Source organism: Panicum virgatum, chromosome 5N (assembly GCF_016808335.1).
Source record: "Panicum virgatum strain AP13 chromosome 5N, P.virgatum_v5, whole genome shotgun sequence".
Taxonomy (NCBI): Eukaryota; Viridiplantae; Streptophyta; class Magnoliopsida; order Poales; family Poaceae; genus Panicum; species Panicum virgatum.
In genome coordinates this window covers 28,071,837-28,091,834 of record NC_053149.1, presented here as the reverse complement: position 1 = coordinate 28,091,834, position 19,998 = coordinate 28,071,837, and the positions used below count along the sequence as shown (strand labels likewise).

Here is a 19,998-nt window from a genome sequence, read left to right as displayed (position 1 = left end):
GCGGGGGTGCTCACCGTCGAGGCAATTGAACTGAGGTGGGCGCACGTCGGAGATCGACGGGGTGACCCCTCTTCTGTGCCGGAACAGAGAAGATGAAATTGGAGCCGGGAGGGAGATGAGCGGCGGAGTTGGGCGGCTCGGCGAGCTCGGTGGTGGTTGTGGGTGTCGAGGGCAGTGCGGAGAGGCCTATTTATAGGCCGAGGCGTGGGTGAGGAGGACAGGGCGCAGTGGCCGGCCGGCAAGCTCCGAGGACGGCCATTAATGGCGCTCGTCGTCGCGGAGCGGCGGCGCGAGCGGCGAGGCGGCACAGGGCGTCGGGACGGGTCGGGCAGGGGCGAGCATCTCGGGTGCGCGTGGAGCACGTGGGAGCAGTGAGCTGCACGTGGGCAGTGAGCAGGAGGGAGAAGAAGGAAGAAAGGAGAAGGGAAAAAAAGGAAAAGGAGAAAAGGGAAAAATAGGAAAAAGGAGAAAAAGAAAAGGAGGCGCCGGCGGGATTCGCGGCGCCGGTCGCGAGCCGGGCGTGGCGTCGACGAGAAGAGATGCGCACGAGAAACGAGAATACATGGAAAGTTTTAAACGATGATTGAATTCGGTGTCGGGACGGAGATTTGATTTTTGGTGCCAGGACGACGAATCGCCGGAATAGATTTGAGCTCAGCGACGAAAAGATTTTGAAAAAAATATTTTTAGCGAGTAATTTATTTGGGTGAATTTTTGGGATGCTACACCATGTCATATGATATTTCATAGGAAAATCTATTGGAAATTGCAAGCATGATCTGAAATAGAGATATGCAAGTCTTCTTCACAATTTCTCCGTACATCACAGTGGCCACAAACTCAGCTGTTATGTTTCTATGCTTCACAATGGTTTCTGAAAGCTTGCACGAGTGCCCAACGACGATCGAAGCCACAACGGTCACCCGAGCGCAGCCCCCACCCTCACCGTCCCGAGCCGCCGTCGAGCACCGCCCCCACCCCCGCCACCACCGTCCCTGGCCGCCCCCGAGCACCGCCCCCGCTGTCTTGGGCCGCCAGCGAGCGCCGCCCCCGCCCTGTCCCGCGCCACCTGCTCCGCACCACCACCGGCGGTCCCGCGCACCACCCCAGCTCCCGCCAAGAGCTCCGCGCCGCCCCCACCGCTTGCTCTGCGCCCCGCCGGTGGATCTGCTTCGCTCCCGCTCCAGCTCACAACTTGCTACTCGAGGAGCGAGGCCGGCGGAGCTCGACGAGGGACGAGGCCGCCGCCGGCGAGGGAGGAGGGGCCCGCCTACGGTAGCTCCTCCCCGCCTCCTCCCACGCCCGGATGCCGCTGGACGGCCGCCCTGCCGTCCTCATCCGCGCGCGCGAGCTCCGTGCCCAGCGTAGAGCTGCGGCCATGGCGTCCGCCGCCACCGCGGCCGCCATCGCCGACGCACACCGCGCGCACGGCGCCGCCGCACGCGTGAGCACGAGCTCCGCGCGCCCGACATCGACACCGCTGGAGCAGGGGAAGGGCGAGCCGCCGTCACCTCCGCTCCGCCCGCGGCGCTCCGGCCGGCCGCCCGTGCGCGCACCTCTGCGGCCTGCCTCGCCGCCGCTTTGCCTGCCGCGCGCTCCGCCTGCCGTCGCGCTTGGCCACCGCGTGCTCCGCCCGTCATCGCGCTTGGCCCGCCGAGGCCGCTCCTCACCGCCGCGCCGCACCGCGGTCGGCCAGCCGCGACCGCTCCTCTCCGCTGCGCCGCACCACGGTCGGCCCGCCGTGGCCGCTCCTCTCCGCACGGCCGGCGCAGTAGGGAGGCCGGATCTCGCGCGGCCTCCACCGCTGCGGCCATGGTCTCCACCGTCGTGGCCGAGCTTGCCGACATGGAGATGAGGGAGGGAGGCGATGGGGAGGGAGGAGGGTAGCCGGCCGCCATGGCGCGTTCGCCTCGCACTCGCCGGCCGCCATGGCGCGCGCACAGGCCGCCGAGCCGCAAGGAGGGTCCGCCGTCCGTGCCGGCCGCCCGCTCGCCCATCGGCCCGCCCGCAGGGGGGCAGGGGCGGCGCTGCTGGAGGACGGCCGCAAGCCAGAACAGGGGAGGGGGCGGGTGGGAGAGAGAGAGGGGGCAAGAGGGAGAGAGAGGCCACGTAGGACCGATGTGGCAAGCCACGTTGGCGGTCAGACCCGGTCAAAGGGGTTTTGGACCTCCAGTGACACACTTAAATAGATTAGGGGGCTGAATCTGCATTTTCGGAGTTCGTGGACCTACTTGACACACCCTCACTAGTTTAAAGACCCCTAGTGCATTTTACTCTATTTGTTTTATAGTTCTGGTAGTGGTAGTGGATCAGTATACCTCTGCTTAAACCATATATTCTCTGGCCTAGCTGTTAGGTCCTGTGGGTGTTAAGAAGGAAAAAAATCTATTTTGTTTCCATTCGATATAGTATCAACATATTTTATGGTCTTTCTTACAGTCATTAAAAGATTATAGAACCAGTAGAGAGATCACCTTTATGACTTACTGGATTAGTCAGTAGAGTGAATGCCAATCTGGACCTTATATTTTAATTAACCCAGTGTTCTAAAACGTGCCTGATTGGCTGTTTGTGCCTGGTGGTTTCTAGCACCAGATTGCAGTTTCATTGTTTGTTTTATGATCTTTTGCTGCTAAGTCTAAATGTATATTCTGATAGCTCTGCTTTGCTATTTTCGTTAACTCTTCAGGTAAAGGTTTGGTTACAATGAAGGGTTTTAACGGATCATTTCCTAATGCTGCGTCATCTGCTAAGGTACAAAGAATATTCATTTTCACATGTGGATACCACTGTTGAGGCTGTCGTGGCTCAAGGAGGAGGGCTACAGCCGGGTGACGTAGTGCACCCGCCTAATCCCGGAGGGTGGTTACTCGGGGAAGTGCAAGCTATTCCTCAGATCTACTCATGAAACAAGAACACAAGAACACACAAGGATTTAGAGTGGTTCGAGCCGCCGGAGCGTAATACCCTACATCCACTGAGAGTTCTCTTGTTCTAGAGTTCGTGGATGAGTCTATCCCCTACCTGGCGCGCCAAATGTCGTGGTGTGGCAAACCACAGCCGGCTGGCGGAATGCACCCGCCTAAGCCCAGAGAGTGAGTACTCGGGGGTTAGCTAGAATTAGTTCGATCTCGCTCAAGAACACGGTGAACACAGCAGGTTCAGAGTGGTTCGGGCCGCCGGAGCGTAATACCCTACATCCACTGTGTGTTGTATTGCCTTGCCTCGAGAGAGTCTGCGAGAGCTTTGTGCTGAGTCCAGCATGTGTCTGTGTGTGTTCTCCGGAGGGCTTTTTGTGTACAGCGAGCGCCTCCCTTTTATATCTCAAGGCAGGCGCGTACATAGCCGTTGGGTCCCCGACAGGTGGGCCCAAACGATGTAGTATAAAATAACGTATTGTTCATACATTATAGTCATTGCAGGCGGAGAAGATCTCATTCCTAGATTTCTCTTGCCTGCTCATGGAATCCCCAATTCAGCATGCCCAGGCGCTGTCTTGTCAAAACGGCGCCAGGCGTAGCTTGCGGCGTCACCTGCAGTGTAGCTGAACGGCCGTGTAGCTTGCGGCGTAGACGGCATGATGGAAAAGTGCCATGCCGTTGTATCCAATTAATGCGGCAGACGGGCTCTGCGCGGCTGTTACGCAGGCGGCTGCACTGTGTACCTCGGTAAAACGCGGTCTACAGTGAGGCCTGACAAAGGCTGTCCCGCGTGCCGCGGCGGCAGAGCACGCCTCAACCACCCGCATTGAATGCGGTGGGTGGGCGAGTCTTCCAGCAGAAGACTCGCGCCCGCGCCCGTGCCTGCGGAGCACGTGGAGTTTCCGGACCCCATCCCGGCGGTTTGCTGGCTCTACACGCGTGGGAGGTCCGGACAGATGCGGGGAGGTCCCGGACCCCTATGGAGGGGGTCCGGGCCTTCGGCCGTTGGCTCGGAGCTTCCCCTCCTCAGGGACACGTGGCGTCACCGGACCCGTCCCAGAGCTGGGAGCGGATCCGGGGCCGTTGGCCCGGTGAGGTAGGAGCCTGACCCGTGGGGCCCGGCAGCTCCGCCCCTTACGGCGTAGTCGTGGATGACTACTCGAATAGTCGTGGATAACTATGCGAGTCTTGCCTTGCTGCTGTAGGAGTGGGTATCCCTACGGACGGCGCTAGATGTCGTGGCTCAAGGAGGAGGGCCACAGCCGGGTGGCGTAGTGCACCCGCCTAATCCCGGAGGGTGGTTACTCGGGGAAGTGCAAGCTATTCCTCAGATCTACTCATGAAGCAAGAACACAAGAACACACAAGAATTTAGAGTGGTTCGGGTCGCCGGAGCGTAATACCCTACATCCACTGAGAGTTCTCTTGTTCTAGAGTTCGTGGATGAGTCTATCCTCTGCCTCTAAGCCCCTTTTGAGCCTTGAGTCATTCTCTAGCGGGCGTCCCCTTTTATAGCGCAAGGAGGACGCGTACACAGGCGTTGGACCCCGATAGGTGGGCCCAACAAGGATGTATATTTCTATCAAAAAGATACTAATGGTGCTACAGTGGTTGAGAATCTCTTCCCGGATACCATTGTTCTCAAGGCAGTAAGGCGGACGCCTAGCAAGGTGCGGCGGCTAGGCGCCTAGGCGAGCAAGGCGCAAATCGATGGACGGTGCATGGACACCTAGGCAACGCCTTGATAACAATGCCAGATATGCTTCATTGCGCTGTAGACTCTCTGACCGAAGGGAGTCTTCACTTGTCCCATTGGCGAGGCGCCCGTTGAGGCAGTGTAGGTTGCGGCGTAGACTATTGGGTCTACCGCGTAGGTGTTATGATACTCCGTTGCCGAGCTGTCGTGTCTAACTGGCGTAGCAGACTGACGCGTGTGGCGTGGGTGGTGCCAGCGGCTGTACTGTGTGCCTTGGTAACGCGCGATCAGCAGTACAGCTTGGCAAAAGTCTCCTCAGGCTCTGCTGTGGTAGAGCGCACTTAACGTCTCCCGCATTGAATGCGGTAGGTGGGCGAGTCTTCCCGAGCAAGCTAGGTGGCCGCGCGCGTGCCTGCGCCTGCGGACATGTGGCGGCTCCAGACCCTCTTAGGCGGGGTGTCTGTTCCCTCCCCACTAAGGGGTCCGGATAGTATATGGGGGTCCGGGACCCGTGGGAGGTCCGGGGCCCCTGGCTGTTTTGGCTCAGCGCTCCCCTCTCTGGGACACGTGGTGACACCGGACCCGTCCCTGAGCGGGAAGCGGGTCTGGGTCTGTTGGTCCGGTGTGGTGGAGGCGGACCCCAGGGGTCCGGTTGCTCAGCTCCTTAGGGCGTAGTTACAGATAACTACGCGAGTCTTGACATAGCAAGAGGGGGTACCCTAGTCCAGAAGTACCGACAGAGGCTATTGTTTAGTGTTTACCAATATCTCGTATTGATAATTTTGCCTTCTCTGCTCTAGATATTTGCTGTTCTTGCTGGTGGTCGAAGTTTGGTAGCCTGCTCTTTGAGAAAACTATGTGGAAAAGATGATAGTTTGTCTTCGGGAATACATGCATCTCAATTGAAAATATTACACTATCATTATTATCGTATTTTGCATGTTAACTAGTTTTTTCATTCACATTTGTTATTTGCAACTATGAAATTAACACAATGCTGACTCCTTATTGGAAAGTACATTTGGAAATAAAATTGCTAGAGAGAGAGGAGCTCGCTGCTGGCGCATCCTGAAGGGAGGAGCAAAGCTCTGTTATCATTGCAAGGTTGATGATAATGGCAAGCACAACAGGTCGGCTGGGCAGGAAACAAATTGTGACAGCATAAACTTATTTCTCGAGTTGCAAAGTTTGTGTTGTATTAGTGATGCGTTCCTCAGGATTGAAAGTTTAGCCTGCTTCATTAAAAATATTACATTTTGTAAAAACTATTGTTCGTTAGGTGGCTAGTCTCTGATAGGGTCTCTTTTTTGGCAAGGGCCATGTATCTCTGTATGTATGTTCTTTTCTTTGTGATTAAAAATATTCAGCAGAAGCCTCCTTGGTGTTTCCTCGCGGAAACATAAATACCAACAGTTCATACGACTTTTCTTTCACTATTTACTACAAATGCGTACTGTTTTATCAATGTCTTCAGCGATAACGAGAGCAAATATAAGACAGTTCCTTCCTCAAGTTGGGTTTTTTTATAGTCCAACATGGTATTAGTGATAAGTTCAAATATTTTATGCTTTCTTTCATGGTTGTTTATGTAAGAGAGTAATTAATTTAATCCATGACCTGACATGCCGATACAAACAAATGGGAACTCAATTAGTTGTCATATCACTCAATTCCAGAACTACTTTATCGCCAATTTTTTTTTGAGTCACACTTGTTTCACGTCTCCGTGAGAAGAGAGCATCTGCCTTTTGCCTCTGCACGCTGGGTGAAGTGAACCGCAGCTTTGGCCATTCTCAAAAAAATGAAAAGAACCGCAGCTTTGACCGTCAGGCGTACGCGGAGGAAACCGCCTGGGCGGACGCGACACGCGGCCAAAAAAAACAGAGGAACCGACCCCGCTCGGGTGCGAGCACCAGGTGCGAGGTGGACGTGCCGCGCGCCGCTGGTTGGCCAGGGTACAGAATAATATTCCATACTCAGGGTATGGAATAGCGGTGTCATATATATATAATGAAATATTTATGTTGATTAAAAAATGACGACAGTAGATGTGCGATATGTATTCGTACCGGCCAGTTAGTGGTGAATTCTAGCATGGCTGGAGGTGACGATATTCCTATATGTTTTTCGAGGAAGTGAGCCCATGCTTTTTGAATGATGTTTATGAGGTCTTGGTAATAATATGTTGGCTTCCTCAAGGAGTCGTACACCCAAACTCGGCATCTATCGATCTCGATAATAAGAATGATCCAGTGGAATCTATTTCATACACATATATGTATAAGAAATGTAGGATATATATACACATATTGTTAGGTCCGGGGCAGCGGGACTGCTTATAGGCATAGAATGTTCTAGAATAAGGGATAGCTTATGGATGTACCTTATCTCTTTTGTAACTATCTGAATAGGCATAGAACTAGCTGCAGTACAAAAGAAACTACCAGATTATATTGTAGTAGGACTCCAACTGTATTCGGCTAGGGCTTTCCATGTAACCCTGTCCCCCCAGATATATAAGGGCGGGAAGAGACCCCCTCCAAACAATCATCATCAACACCTAAGGCAATACAAACAACCACACAGAACGTAGAGTATTACGCAACTCGCGGCGTGAATCTGTCTAAATCTTTGTGTTTTTTGTACCATCGAGTTCCAGAGCAGTCGATCCCTACCTACAAATCTTACTACTAAGGGTATCCCTGAGTAGACTTGGTGGTAAACACCGACAGCTGATGCGCCAGGTAGGGGATTCGGCGAGTTCACCAACGAATTTGATGGCCGGATCAAGCGATGCCAACAACGTGCCAGAGGGCACAACCCTCGTTTTCGGTTCCTGGGCATGCACGACTGACGGATCGGGTGGCTTCTCCAGCCACCTTCTCACGCCTAACTCGCCTAAACCGAAAACCATCTCCCAACTCCCTGACATCAGCGAATCCGTGGATCTCGACGAAAAAAGAGTTCTACCCGAACTCGACTCGGACAAATCAAAAAACGCGTCGACTCCAACTCGACCCTTTGAGTTAGCTGAGTCCGACACAAATTCTGATACAAAAAAAAACTCACTTTTCTGAAACCCTCCGAAAATACTTGACTCATCTCAAGACGATCAAATGTCCCAAGATCAACAACTTAGAACTACTCGGTGGAGTAGAACAAGTTTCACGATCAATCGAGGGCTGCATCAAACTTGCAGAAGCTGCTCTGGACTCATCTACACCATGGCAGAACCCAGAAGTGTTGAACCCACCACAGAAAAGGTCGGGTGATATACTCTCAGGGATAGATCGAGTGGATTCCAAGCTCGCCGACTATATTAAGATAACTGAAAGCACCCTGCAAAATAAAGAGCAGAAATCGGGAGGAGGAATCTGCAGGGGATCTGGTGAGACAAACCCCCGGCTTGTTCGGATGGGATTGTCTATCTCAAGGATGCCTCAGAGCCCTTCACCGAAACCTGCTCACATTCGGACTCCTGAACCAGTCGAATCCTTGTTCGATCAAGACTTTGACCAATTCATGAACGGTCTTGACAACTTTGAACCATTCGACGATCTAGAAGATTGGTCTGACAACGTCGACTTGTTCATGGATGCTATGGCCAGTCCACCCGAACACGCTGATGCTCTTTGGGAACTGGCCAAACTTAAAATAGGAAAAGCCAAAGCTCTGGAACAATCTAGCAAGTCGATCTTCGATAAACCCTGGATTAAAGAACCAGAAGGGCTGACTCCAACTCAATCATGGCTACATTGGATGAACGAGAACACACTCTGTGTAGAGATGGGCATCTCGCTTCTAGCTCACCCAAAGCACACATACTCTAAAATCGGTGGACTAACCGATTCCGAATCCGAGAACTCTTCCAACTCGGAGGACGAGTTGGATGACCTAATCCAGTACAGCAAGCAAGTCGAGTCCAACTCGACCAAGAACTCCAAGTCCGTTCAGGACTGCCTCCCTAACTTGGTCATATATGCAACGCCGCAAGGACGGACAGTGCACCTAACGAAGACACAAGATCCCAATACTTCTGGATCACAGCCAACGGTTCCGCCCTTCCAGCAGAGCACTCCTCTAGACCCGTCCCCAAGCAAACAAGACCAAAAGATTCAAGATCTTTGCCATGAAATCCTCATGGTTCGCATCTCCGAAGTTTAGGAACCTGAGGGTGATCCCACAGAGCGTCTCAACCTCGACGACTACAACTCTGATGATTTCGACGAGTACCTTTCCGATAACATGGAAACTACTCCTCCCACAATCACAGAAGCCCAAGCTACGGACAAGCAAGATCCGCCTGCGCCTCCTCCAGCAGTGACAGTCACTGTGCAATTGGAAGAGCAACATCCAGAAGAAGACCTCTACGAGCATCGCCGCCTGCTTAACCAGAAGAGGGCGTTCAGGCGCCAGCGCCCAGCCAACAGTCAGCAGGAACAGTAGGGCGACAACTACAACTACTCTAACTGCGACCTCCGCAACGTGATCAACGTTGGTCGCGACGCGCGCAACGTCATCATCTAAAGGACAAAAGAACACGAGGAAGTCGAGGCTTACAACCTTTCTTCCAACTACCGCATCTCATCAAAGGCTTCTGCATCCTTCAAGAAGCACAAGCCGGAAACCATCAATACCCATCCTCAGGGTAAACCGCGCACCTGGCACCAAGGAGAATCGCCTCAGGGCGGGAATAGGATCAATAAAGCACTGCTACGCAAGTGCTTCATCCACCCGAAGAGTTCTCACACGATCTTTCAGTGCAACTCACTCCGCAAGGCCCTTGGGGCACCGCTCCTGAAGGAGACCCTACCAAAAATCTAGTCGACCCCTGTATCGACTAGTTCTACCATCGAATAGTATTATTCAGTCATGTAAACCATTGCTCACTTCCAACGGGCAAGGGGTAGGTCTTAAGAGTCAGAGTCTATCACTTTACAAATATTGTAATTTCGACAAATCTAAATAAAAGTTAATTTCTTCCATAAATCGACTACTTGGCTTTCGCTCATACGACCAATACTCCACCTCGAAAGTCATGCTCAGCACTAGAGCAGCTATCGAGTAGTTTTTATGGTTTACCCTTGAGTGCTCTTCCAACATTTTTGTCTTGGGCAACCCGACGGGGTTCGTACCTAACAGACTTGTCCGAAGACTTACTCCAGTCCTTGGGTAGGACACCTTATTCGCCTCACTCGAGTAAGTGTTGGATATCCTTTCGACATTTATGTCTTGGGCAACCCGACGGGGTTCGTACTGTCAGACCCGGGGCAGCGGGAATGCTTGCAGACATAGAATGTTCTAGAGTAAGGGATAGCTCATGGATGTACCTTACCTCTTTTGTAACTACCCGAATAGGCATAGAACTAGCTACAGTACAAGGAAACTACCCGATCGTGTTGTAGAAGGACTCCAACTGTACTCAGCTAGGACTTTCCATGTAACCCTGTCCCCCCGGATATATAAGGGCGGGCAGGGACCCCCATCGAAACGCATCTACACCTAAGGCAATACAAACCACCACACAGGACGTAGGGTATTACGCAACTCGCGGCCCGAACCTGTCTCAATCTTTGTGTTCCTTGCACCATCGAGTTCCAGAGCCATCGATCCCTACCTACAAACCCTACTGCTAAGGGTATCCCTGAGCAAGCTAGGCGGTAAGCACCAACAGCTGGCGCGCTAGGTAGGGGACTTGGCGAGTTCATCGGCGAGTTCGATGGCCACTTTCGCTTTCAGCACCATGACACCTCCCAGAGGTGCCACCTTCATCTTCGGTTCATGGCTCTACGTTGCCAATGGTTCAGGCGGCTTCGATAGCCACTTAACCAACTCTCCCACGCCGAAGAGCTCCACGTCGGAAGACTCCAACAAGCTTGCCAGATCTCATGTTCGCGGTGTCATGTTGCTTCCCGACCTTGCCAAGGAGATCGAGCCGAAACTCAAAAACAATTCGAGTTCTACTCGGACTCAGATTGATCTTAAATCGAATTCCACTCGGATTGGGACTCTTATTGCACAATCCATCCTTGGTTTGCGCAATTCACCGTCTGTTTACAAACAGATGATTAGATCCTCCTATGAAAATAGCTTGGATCACCTACTTCACGTCGAAAACCAATCAGCCACCGCTAGTTGGGAGGCACCCGTTTTTGACGTTTACCCAGATCCAGTCGAGTCACCTCAAGACAGCCTGGATTTCATCACCAAGGCGCTGGCTAAGATCCAACTCAAGTCTTGCCGAGGTCATACCCTCGCAGAACTACTCGACAACCTGCGAGAAGTCGCCAGCATTGATGATCTCCCGTTTCAACACGGCACTCCCCTAGAAACCGAGAGGGAAACTGGCTCCGGTGGAACTGTCCTAGCTGATTATGAATCAGACCTGGAAAGCTTCTCTCACGAGCGTTTGGTTCAGGTAATCATCCAGCCTGGAGGTGCTCCAAGCCACCATGATCCAAACGAAGCCTTGGATCAGATCTCAGCAGACATCCTGACCCAAGACGCTCCAGATGATCAAGACGAAGTCACTCGTACAGCCCGCAGAGAAAGGAATCAACACAAAGAAGTGCGCAGGACTCGTGCGGCCGAACGTGCTCATCTTCCACCACGCAACCTCAACAACGAATTTAACAATGCTGTGGATCCCATCTTCAGAACACCAATCGCCGCAATGACAGAAGCAGCCCTACGACTCATGACGATGCCTCAGAATCCCAAGTTGGAGAAAGTCATAAATCTCACCAAAAACGCTGTTGAACAACTCGAGAAACAGAACCCCTGTCCTCGCTTCATGGTACACGATCAAGGGCTACCGCAACAGTAATACCTCAAGCAAGCCGTACCCCCGGAGGCCACCAGCGTCAACAGTAGCAGGAACAGCAGAACCGAAGAAACCAAGAGGATCAGGAATCTGCGGGTAGTAATCGCCCAGAGGTGGCCAACCACAAGCAAATCAAGCTCCTGGCCCTCAGCCAAACCGCAACAACAACAATTGTGGGAACAACAGGGAAGAGGTAGCCGATTCCATTGTGGATGCTCGGGACATCATCAACGCAAGACGCAGAGCGCAACCTGCAGACAACTCCGACCACTTCCAAGCCCTGAGCAAGGCTTTCGACAACATCGAGTACCCGAAGGATTTCAAGCCTACGAACATCCAAAAGTATGATGGTAAGCAAGACCCTGCTCAATGGTTATGTTTATACTCGACCGCTATTAGTGTTGCAGGGGGAGACACCAACACCAAGGTCCTCTACCTCCCGATGGCCCTGGAGCCCGCACCCCTCACGTGGCTCGAAAGCTTGGCACGCGAGTCAATCCACTCATGGGAGGACCACAAGAAGGCGTTCGTCGACAACTTCCAAGGGTCGCTACATCGAGTAGCTACTCGCCACACCCTATCCATGATCAAGCAGGAGCAAGGCGAGTCGATCAGATCCTACGTCAAGCGCTTCTTCGACACAAGAGCCACCATCCCCAACGTCGCCGCCGCCGACGTCATCGACTACTTCCAGAGCGGCATCACCGTCCAATCACTATACCGCGACTTTGGGCGTAATCGGCCCAAAACGGTAGTAGATCTACGTGACATGATGCAGCGCTGGGCAGATGAAGAGGAGCAAGAACGCAGTCGCTTTCCCCATCGCAACAACGACAACAACGGGAAGCGCCACATCTACCGTGGAGGGCCCAGCAACCAGCGGGATCCTACGCGTAAGCGTAAGCCTGACGACACTGTCGGCACTATGGATCGCACACCGCGTGGTAAGAAGGGCGACAAACCACATGACCAATTCGACAAGATCACAACAAAAGATGTCCAATCCACCCCAAGAGCAACCACTCGATGTGGGAATGTACGATTATGCGCAAATCCTTCCAGTCGACACCTGCAACTTCTCCAAAGAAAGAACAAGACAAAGATGATGAAGACGACAAGAAAGACCGTGATGGTTTCCAACAGCAGCAAAACATCGTCAACATCATATTTGGAGGAGATTCTAGCTTCTCCAAGCGAGCTCAGAAGCTCCTACTCAGAGAGATCCTCTCAGTCGAACCAGCAATTCATAGGCCACTCAAATATAGTGAGGTCCCCATTACCTTCTCCAGGGAGGATCAGTGGACCAGCTTCTCTGAAACTGCAAAGTTCCTGCTAGTACTCGATCCAGTCGTTCAGGGCTCCAAGATTACTCGAGTACTCATCGACGGCGGAAGTGGGCTCAACCTAATCTTTGCAAGCACATTGGTAAAGATGGGCCTCAACTATATGAGTCTGCTAACTCCAAGCAAGGCTCCGTTCTACGGCATCGTCCCCCGAAATTCCTCTACTCCAATTGGCTTGGTTACCCTCCCAGTCACATTTGGTATCCCAGTCACATTTGGTACAGAACAGAACTTCCGGACAGAGTACATCAAATTCGAAGTAGCCGACTTCGAGTCCTCTTATCATGCTATCTTGGGAAGACCTGCACTAGCCAAGTTCATGGCAGTGCCACACTATGTCTACCTGCTCCTCAAGATGCCAGGCAACACATGAGTCCTTTCACTATGGGGAGACCTCCTCAAGTCCTTCGAGTGTGACAAGGAAGTAATGGATCATGCTTCTACTATTCGGGTTCCTAGCTCTGAAAATGAAATACTTGCCGCTGCTAAAGAACTCTCACTCAAGGAGTCGATGCCTTCCAAGAAGCCAAGCCAATCATCGGCTAAACCAACCAATGGTGTGGGCACTAAGACTATCCAACTATAAGAGGGAGACGACTCCAAAACAGCCATCATCGGAGCAGGATTGGGTGACAAATAGGAACTTGAGCTCGTCAACTTCCTTAGGGCCAACCGAGACGTATTCGCGTGGAAACCAGCGGATATGCTAGGGGTGCCGAAGGAGTTGATCGAGCATGCCTTGAAGGTCGACCCCAAAGCAACACCAAAAAAGCAACGGTTAAGGCGGTTCTCACCAGACAAGCGAGAAGCCATCAAGAAAGAGCTGGCAAAACTACTCACAGCTGGGTTCATCAAGGAAGTCTACCACCCTGATTGGTTGGCCAACCCTGTGCTCGTCCAGAAGAAGAACAACAACGAGTGGAGGATGTGCGTCGACTATACTGATCTAAACAAGCATTGCCCGAAGGATCCTTTCGGGCTACCACGTATCGATCAAGTAATCGACTCGACAACAGGATGTGTCATGTTATCCTTCCTCGACTGCTACTCAAGGTATCATCAGATCGCCCTAAAAGAAGAAGACCAAATCAAGACGGCCTTCATCACCCTTACGGGGCATACGCCTATAAGACCATGTCCTTCGGGTTGAAGAACGCTGGCACTACTTACTAGCGTGTGATACAGGTGTGCTTCTCCGACCAGCTACATCGCTATGTTGAAGCTTATGTTGACGACACCGTTGTCAAAACAAAGACCCAGGATCAATTCATTACTGACCTGGAAGAGACCTTCAACAGCCTCCGAAAATTCCGCTGGAAGCTCAACCCAACCAAGTGCGTCTTTGGTGTACCCTCTGGAAAACTACTCGGATTCATCATTAGTAACCGAGGAATTGAGGCTAATCCAGAGAAGATCAATGCCATCATGGCCATGGACGCTCCAGCTACCATCAAGGACATCCAGAAGCTTACAGGCTGCATGGCAGCCTTGAATTGATTCTTGTCCAGGCTTGGCGAACGGGGATTACCCTTGTTCAAACTCTTAAAGCGACAAGATAAATTCGAGTGGACTACAGAAGCCGCGGAAGCACTCGAGAATCTCAAGCATCATCTCCAGTCACCGCCGATTCTAACAGCCCCACTACCCGGTGAGGAATTACTCCTCTACATCGCTGCGACTACTCATGTAGCCAGTAGGCGATAGTAGTCGAACACCCGGAGGAAGGCCACGCTTATGGTGTCTAGAGACCAGCCTACTTCATCAGCGAAGTACTCTCTGAATCAAAGGTTAGATATCCATCAATTCAGAAACTTCTATATGGAATTCTAATCACCTCCAGGAAGCTCCGGCATTACTTCGATGAATACAAGATCTCAGTCATAACTGACTTCCCATTGGGGGATAGACTCCACAATCGGGATGCCACTGGACGAATCTCAAAGTGGGCAGTTGAACTGGGAGCTTTGGAAACCAACTTCAAGCCAAGAACAGCAATCAAGTCATAGGCACTAGTCGACTTCTTGGCTGAATGGCGGGAAAATCAAATTCCAACACCCCAGAGCATTCCAGAGCATTGGGTGATGTACTTCGATGGCTCACTCAAGATCGATGGAGGCGGCGCAGGAGTTTTGTTCATCTCCCCCAAGGGAGAACAATTGAAGTATGTGTTCCAAATCTTGTTCAAGGTCTCCAACAATGAAGCCGAATACGAGGCATTGCTACACGGCCTCCGACTAGCAGTATCTCTCGGCATCAAGCGACTACTTGTCTACGGCGATTCTCTACTCGTCGTTCAACAAGTCAATAAAGAATGGGACGTCAATAAGGATACAATGGACGCATATGTTGCAGAAATCAGAAAGCTCGAAAACAAGTTCTCAAGATTAGAAATCTATCACGTCGATCGCAACAACAATGTGGGAGCTGATGTCCTCTCCAAACTTGGGTCCACTCGAGCAGCTGTTCCACCAGGAGTTTTTATCCATGAACTTCACCACCCATCAGTCAAGGAACAAAGCCGACAAGCCACTAACATAGAGGCCCCGGCCACAGTCAGAGAAGTGCTGATGATTGATGAAGATTGGCGAACTCAGTTTATTGATTTCATCAAGGAATTCAATCTTCCACCACATGTTGATCCTAAAAGCGCTGAAGCTGCCAGCATCACCAGGCTCAGCAAGGGTTTCGTCCTCGTCGGCGACAACCTATACAAGCGCTCTGCTTCAGGCATCCTCATGAAGTGTGTTACCCTTGAAGAAGGCAAAGACATCCTTCGAGAAATACATGAAGGAGTTTGCGGCAATCACGTTGCATCAAGGACACTAGTCGGCAAGGCGTATAGGTCGGGATTCTTCTGGCCAGCAGCTATTTCGGACGCAGAAGACTTGGTCAGACGGTGCCCTGGCTGCCAATTCTTTGGCAAGAAGACTCACGTCCCAGCACACAACTTGATAACAATCCCTCCATCATGGCCGTTCGCCTGTTGGAGCTTGGACATGATCGGACCATTAACCGTCGCTCCAGGAGGATTCAATCATGTGCTGGTAGCAGTCGACAAGTTCACCAAGTGGATCGAGTACAATCCCATTGTCAAGATCTCATCAGATAGAGTAGTGGACTTCATCTCCGACATTATCCATTGGTTTGGTTTTCCTCACACCATTATTACAGATCTTGGCTCCAACTTCACGTCACAATCTTTTTGGGATTTCTGTGACAACTCCTGTATCAAGGTCAAATACGCTTCCGTGGCTCATCCTCGGGCACACTGTCAAGTTGAGCGCATCAATGATGGCTTGAAGAAAAGACTCTACGACGCCAACACCAAGAAAGGCGGCAAGTGGATTCAAGAACTACCTCATGTAGTCTGGGGGCTGCGAACCCAGCATAGCAAAGCAACTGGACAATCTCCTTTCTTCCTTACCTATAGGTCAAAGGCCATACTACCCGCGGATATCATGTGGAGATCCCCAAGAGTAGAAGCCTATCAAGAAGAAGAAGCAGATGAAGCTCAACAACTGGAGTTAGATTCAGTCGAAGAGGCCAGAGTCAACGCCTTAACTCAATCGGCTAGATATCTTCAAGGAGTCAGACGCTATCATGACCGCAACGTCCAGCAAAGATCTTTCAACATTGGAGATCTAGTACTTCGCCGGATTCAGGATGAGACAGGACTGCACAAGTTAAATTCCAGATGGGAAGGTCCCTTCATCGTAACTAAGGTTACAAGACCAGGTTCATACAGAATCACTGATGCAGATGGCAATGAGGTACCGAACTCCTAGAACATTGAACACTTGCGCAAGTTTTATCCTTGATCCAAGCAGACTAGTGGTGTTAGTTGATTTCTTTCATAAAGTGAGGATTCTTATTGACATATCGACTACTTTAAAGGCAATCTGACAGCATCACCAGTCCGGGATAAGCTTACACAGTTTTCCATCAAAACAACTACACAAGCCGCATCCTTTCCCTTAAAGGGCACATCCTACTCGCCTAGCTCAAGAAGGTGAATGGATACCTTTACTAGTTGTCCATCTTGGATAACTCGACGGAGTTCATCCTAACAGGTCAACTATGAGGAACTTCAGCATTGCTGTCAATGCAAAACTACTCACTCGCTCGAGTACGTTATGGATACTACTGCATTTTGTCCATCTTGGGCAACCCGACGGGGTTCTCCCTAACAGGTCAATCTTAGTAGTTACTCCAGTCTACAAGTTAGACACCTTACTCGCCTCGCTCGAGTAAGTTTTGGATATCTTTTTGGCATTTACATCTTGGACAACCCGACGGGGTTCGTACCTAACAGTTTTGCTTAAGGATTACTCCAGTCCTTGGTTAAAGGACACCTTAGTCGCCTTGCTCGAGTAAGCCTTGGATATCCCTATGACATTTACATCTTGGACAACCCGACGGGGTTCGTACCTAACAGTTTTGTCTTATGGATTACTCTAGTCCTTGGTAAGGACACACTACTCGCCTGATCGAGTAGTTTATGGGTATCTTTTCAAGTTTTTTCTATTTGGATAGTCCAAACGGGACTCATCCTAACTTATTAACTTTAAGGCTTACTCCATGCGGGTATTCTACTCGATTGATCGACTAGTTCATACTTATCCTATGGTATCAGATTATGCTTCTGAAGACACACCAACAGGATACAACCTATGAACAACGACAAGAGCTCACTGAAGATTATAAGAGTTGTTACAAGCAGTCTACTCTTCCATGTTCTTCAGAATTTCTTCCGCAATCACTTCTGATTCCTTACAATACTCTCAGAATTTCTCATCGGAGCAACTGAAAGCTATTCCTTTAGCTATCGGAGCTAAATTAAACTGAGGCAAGTATGACTTGACAACTCCTATCATGTGGGTTAGATAATTCTTAGAAGTAGCCGTCATAACGTCAAAAAATTTCTGGGGAGCTTCTTCCAAATGCTCCACCAAGAACTTGCTACTTGACGACTCTTCTTCAGTATCAACCACATCCACAAGAGCTTGAGCTGCTGCTATTAGTCGAGTATGGTCTTCCGGAGAACCTGATGGGAAGATATCTCAGATATTGATACGACAAAGCAAAATCAGGACAAAAGATCGAGTGCTTACAAGCTTGAGCAGTCCGCAATTGCTTCAAAAGCCTGGAATATTCTTCTTCCAGCTTTGATCTTTCTTCCTCAAGGTCCTTCATCTGGCGCTTCATGTCACAAATCTCTAGATGATGCTGCTGACTGGCTTAATAAAGTTTGTTCCGAGCAGCAAGAGCTTCATCCAGTCGTTTGGCAATCATGATCTTTTGTTCCTCTAAGATCTTCCGATTGTCTACAGTCTTATATGAAGCATGAGACTTCAAGAAAGATCGATTGGCTACATCCTGAGATATACAAGGCGAATCTGGTCAGACATCAACAATTACTCGACAAAGACAAGTAATGGCAGAAGACTCACCTTGGTGAATTTAAAGCTCCATTGCATACAATCTGCAAGTTTCTTCATATTGTCTAGAGACAACAGTGGATCATCAAATAGTTCTTTTCCCAGCTCTTCATGGGCTAACTGAGGCATAGACTGGAATGGTACCAGTCGAACAGAAGGACCTTTTGACCCTTCTGCTCCACTACTCCCAGATCCACCAGCTTTGGAAACTCCTTCAGCAGTCGCGGCAGTATCAGATGTTTCAGGGCTTGGTTCGCTCGGTTTCTCAGCTGTGTCTGCACTCGGGAAACTAGCAGTCGGGGTCTCGATCAACCCAATTACAGGAGAATCGGGGGCTGATCGACTAGTTTCTTCCGAACCACTCGACACCCAGTTGCGAAAGTCTTGGATTTGATCTTTTTCATGCGCCGAAAGATGTTGGACCCTAGCCAAGCAAGATTCTGAATAAGAACGCTGAGGCAAATGGGATACAATCAACAAAATATTATATACTTATTCGCCCGCATCGAGATGAGGAACTTTCCTCTGCAATATTGATCCGGGAGCCACCTTCCATTTCCTGCTATCGTCAGAACCAGCATTTGCAGAAGTCGGTGGCATACAATACCAGGATTTATAATTCTTCTGCAGAAAGAAGCCAATACTTAGTCAGAAGATCAAAACTGGTTAACTACAAGTACTCGACATTGTATCCAAAGCACGTACCTAGGCATTCTCGGGAGGATTTTGTGCCGAGAAGAGTGTTGGAAGCGTCAAAGACTTGTCGAAGTTATCGAGTACTTTGCAGCATCTCTTTATTACTTCAGACCGTGCCAATGGTTCTGAGGACATCCTAGTGGGATCTTGTGTACCTTCATATCTAAAGGCAGGATGCTTTCGCAGCTGGAGAGGCTGCGTCCGGTGACTGATAAATGAGAAGACCACAAGATCCCTAGTGACTCCTTTTTTCTTTATAATGGAAATCGCACGAAGAATGGCTTCAACTTGCTTGCCACCAGGTCCTCTACTCGACCAGCTCTCCTACAAACCCTACTGCAAAAGGTATCCCTGAGCAGGCTTGGCGGTAAGCACCGACACATACCTAACAGTTCTGTCTTAAGGATTACTCCAGTCCGTGTTTAGGACACCCTACTCGCTGGCTTGAGTAGGTTTTGGATATCTTTTCGACATTTACATCTTGGGCAACCCGACGGGGTTCGTACCTAACAGTTATGTCTTAAGAGTTACTCCAGTCCGTGTTTAGGACACTCGCTAGCTCGAGTAGGTTTTGGATATCTTTTCGACATTTACGTCTTGGGCAACCCGACAGGGTTCGTACCTAACAGTTCTGTCTTAAGGGTTACTCCAGTCTGTGTTTAGGACACCCTACTCGCTAGCTCGAGTAGGTTTTGGATATCTTTTCGACATTTACGCCTTGGGCAATCCGACGGGGTTCGTACCTAACAGTTCTGTCTTAAGGATTACTCCAGTCCTTGGTTAAAGGACACCCTACTCGCTGACTCGAGTAGGTTTTGGATACTCTTTCGGCATTTTCGTCTTGGGCAACTCAATGGGGTTCGTACCTAACAGACTTGCCCTAAGAGTTACTCTAGTCCTCAAGTAGGACACCTTACTCGCCCTGCTTGAGTAAGTTTGGGGATATTTGTAGAATATTTACGTCTTGGTTAACTCGATGGAGTTCAGTCCTAAAAGTCCTATCCTAGAAATTAATCCAGTCCATGTATAGGGCATACTACTCGATAATATCGAGTAATCCGGGATATTTTCATAACAGATGT

The 19,998-nt window shown here is 50.4% G+C and overlaps 1 long non-coding RNA gene across 2 annotated transcripts; it reads left to right on the top strand.

The window, feature by feature from the left end:
• Positions 1-2,299: 2,299 nt before the first annotated feature.
• Positions 2,300-6,052, top strand: LOC120673358. Of its 2 annotated transcripts, none has more exons than XR_005674627.1 (2): positions 2,300-2,754; positions 5,657-6,052. It is a non-coding gene; the product is annotated as an uncharacterized LOC120673358 (long non-coding RNA). The 2 variants fall into 2 exon arrangements; XR_005674628.1 differs by having other exon boundaries at positions 5,633-6,052.
• Positions 6,053-19,998: the final 13,946 nt, after the last annotated feature.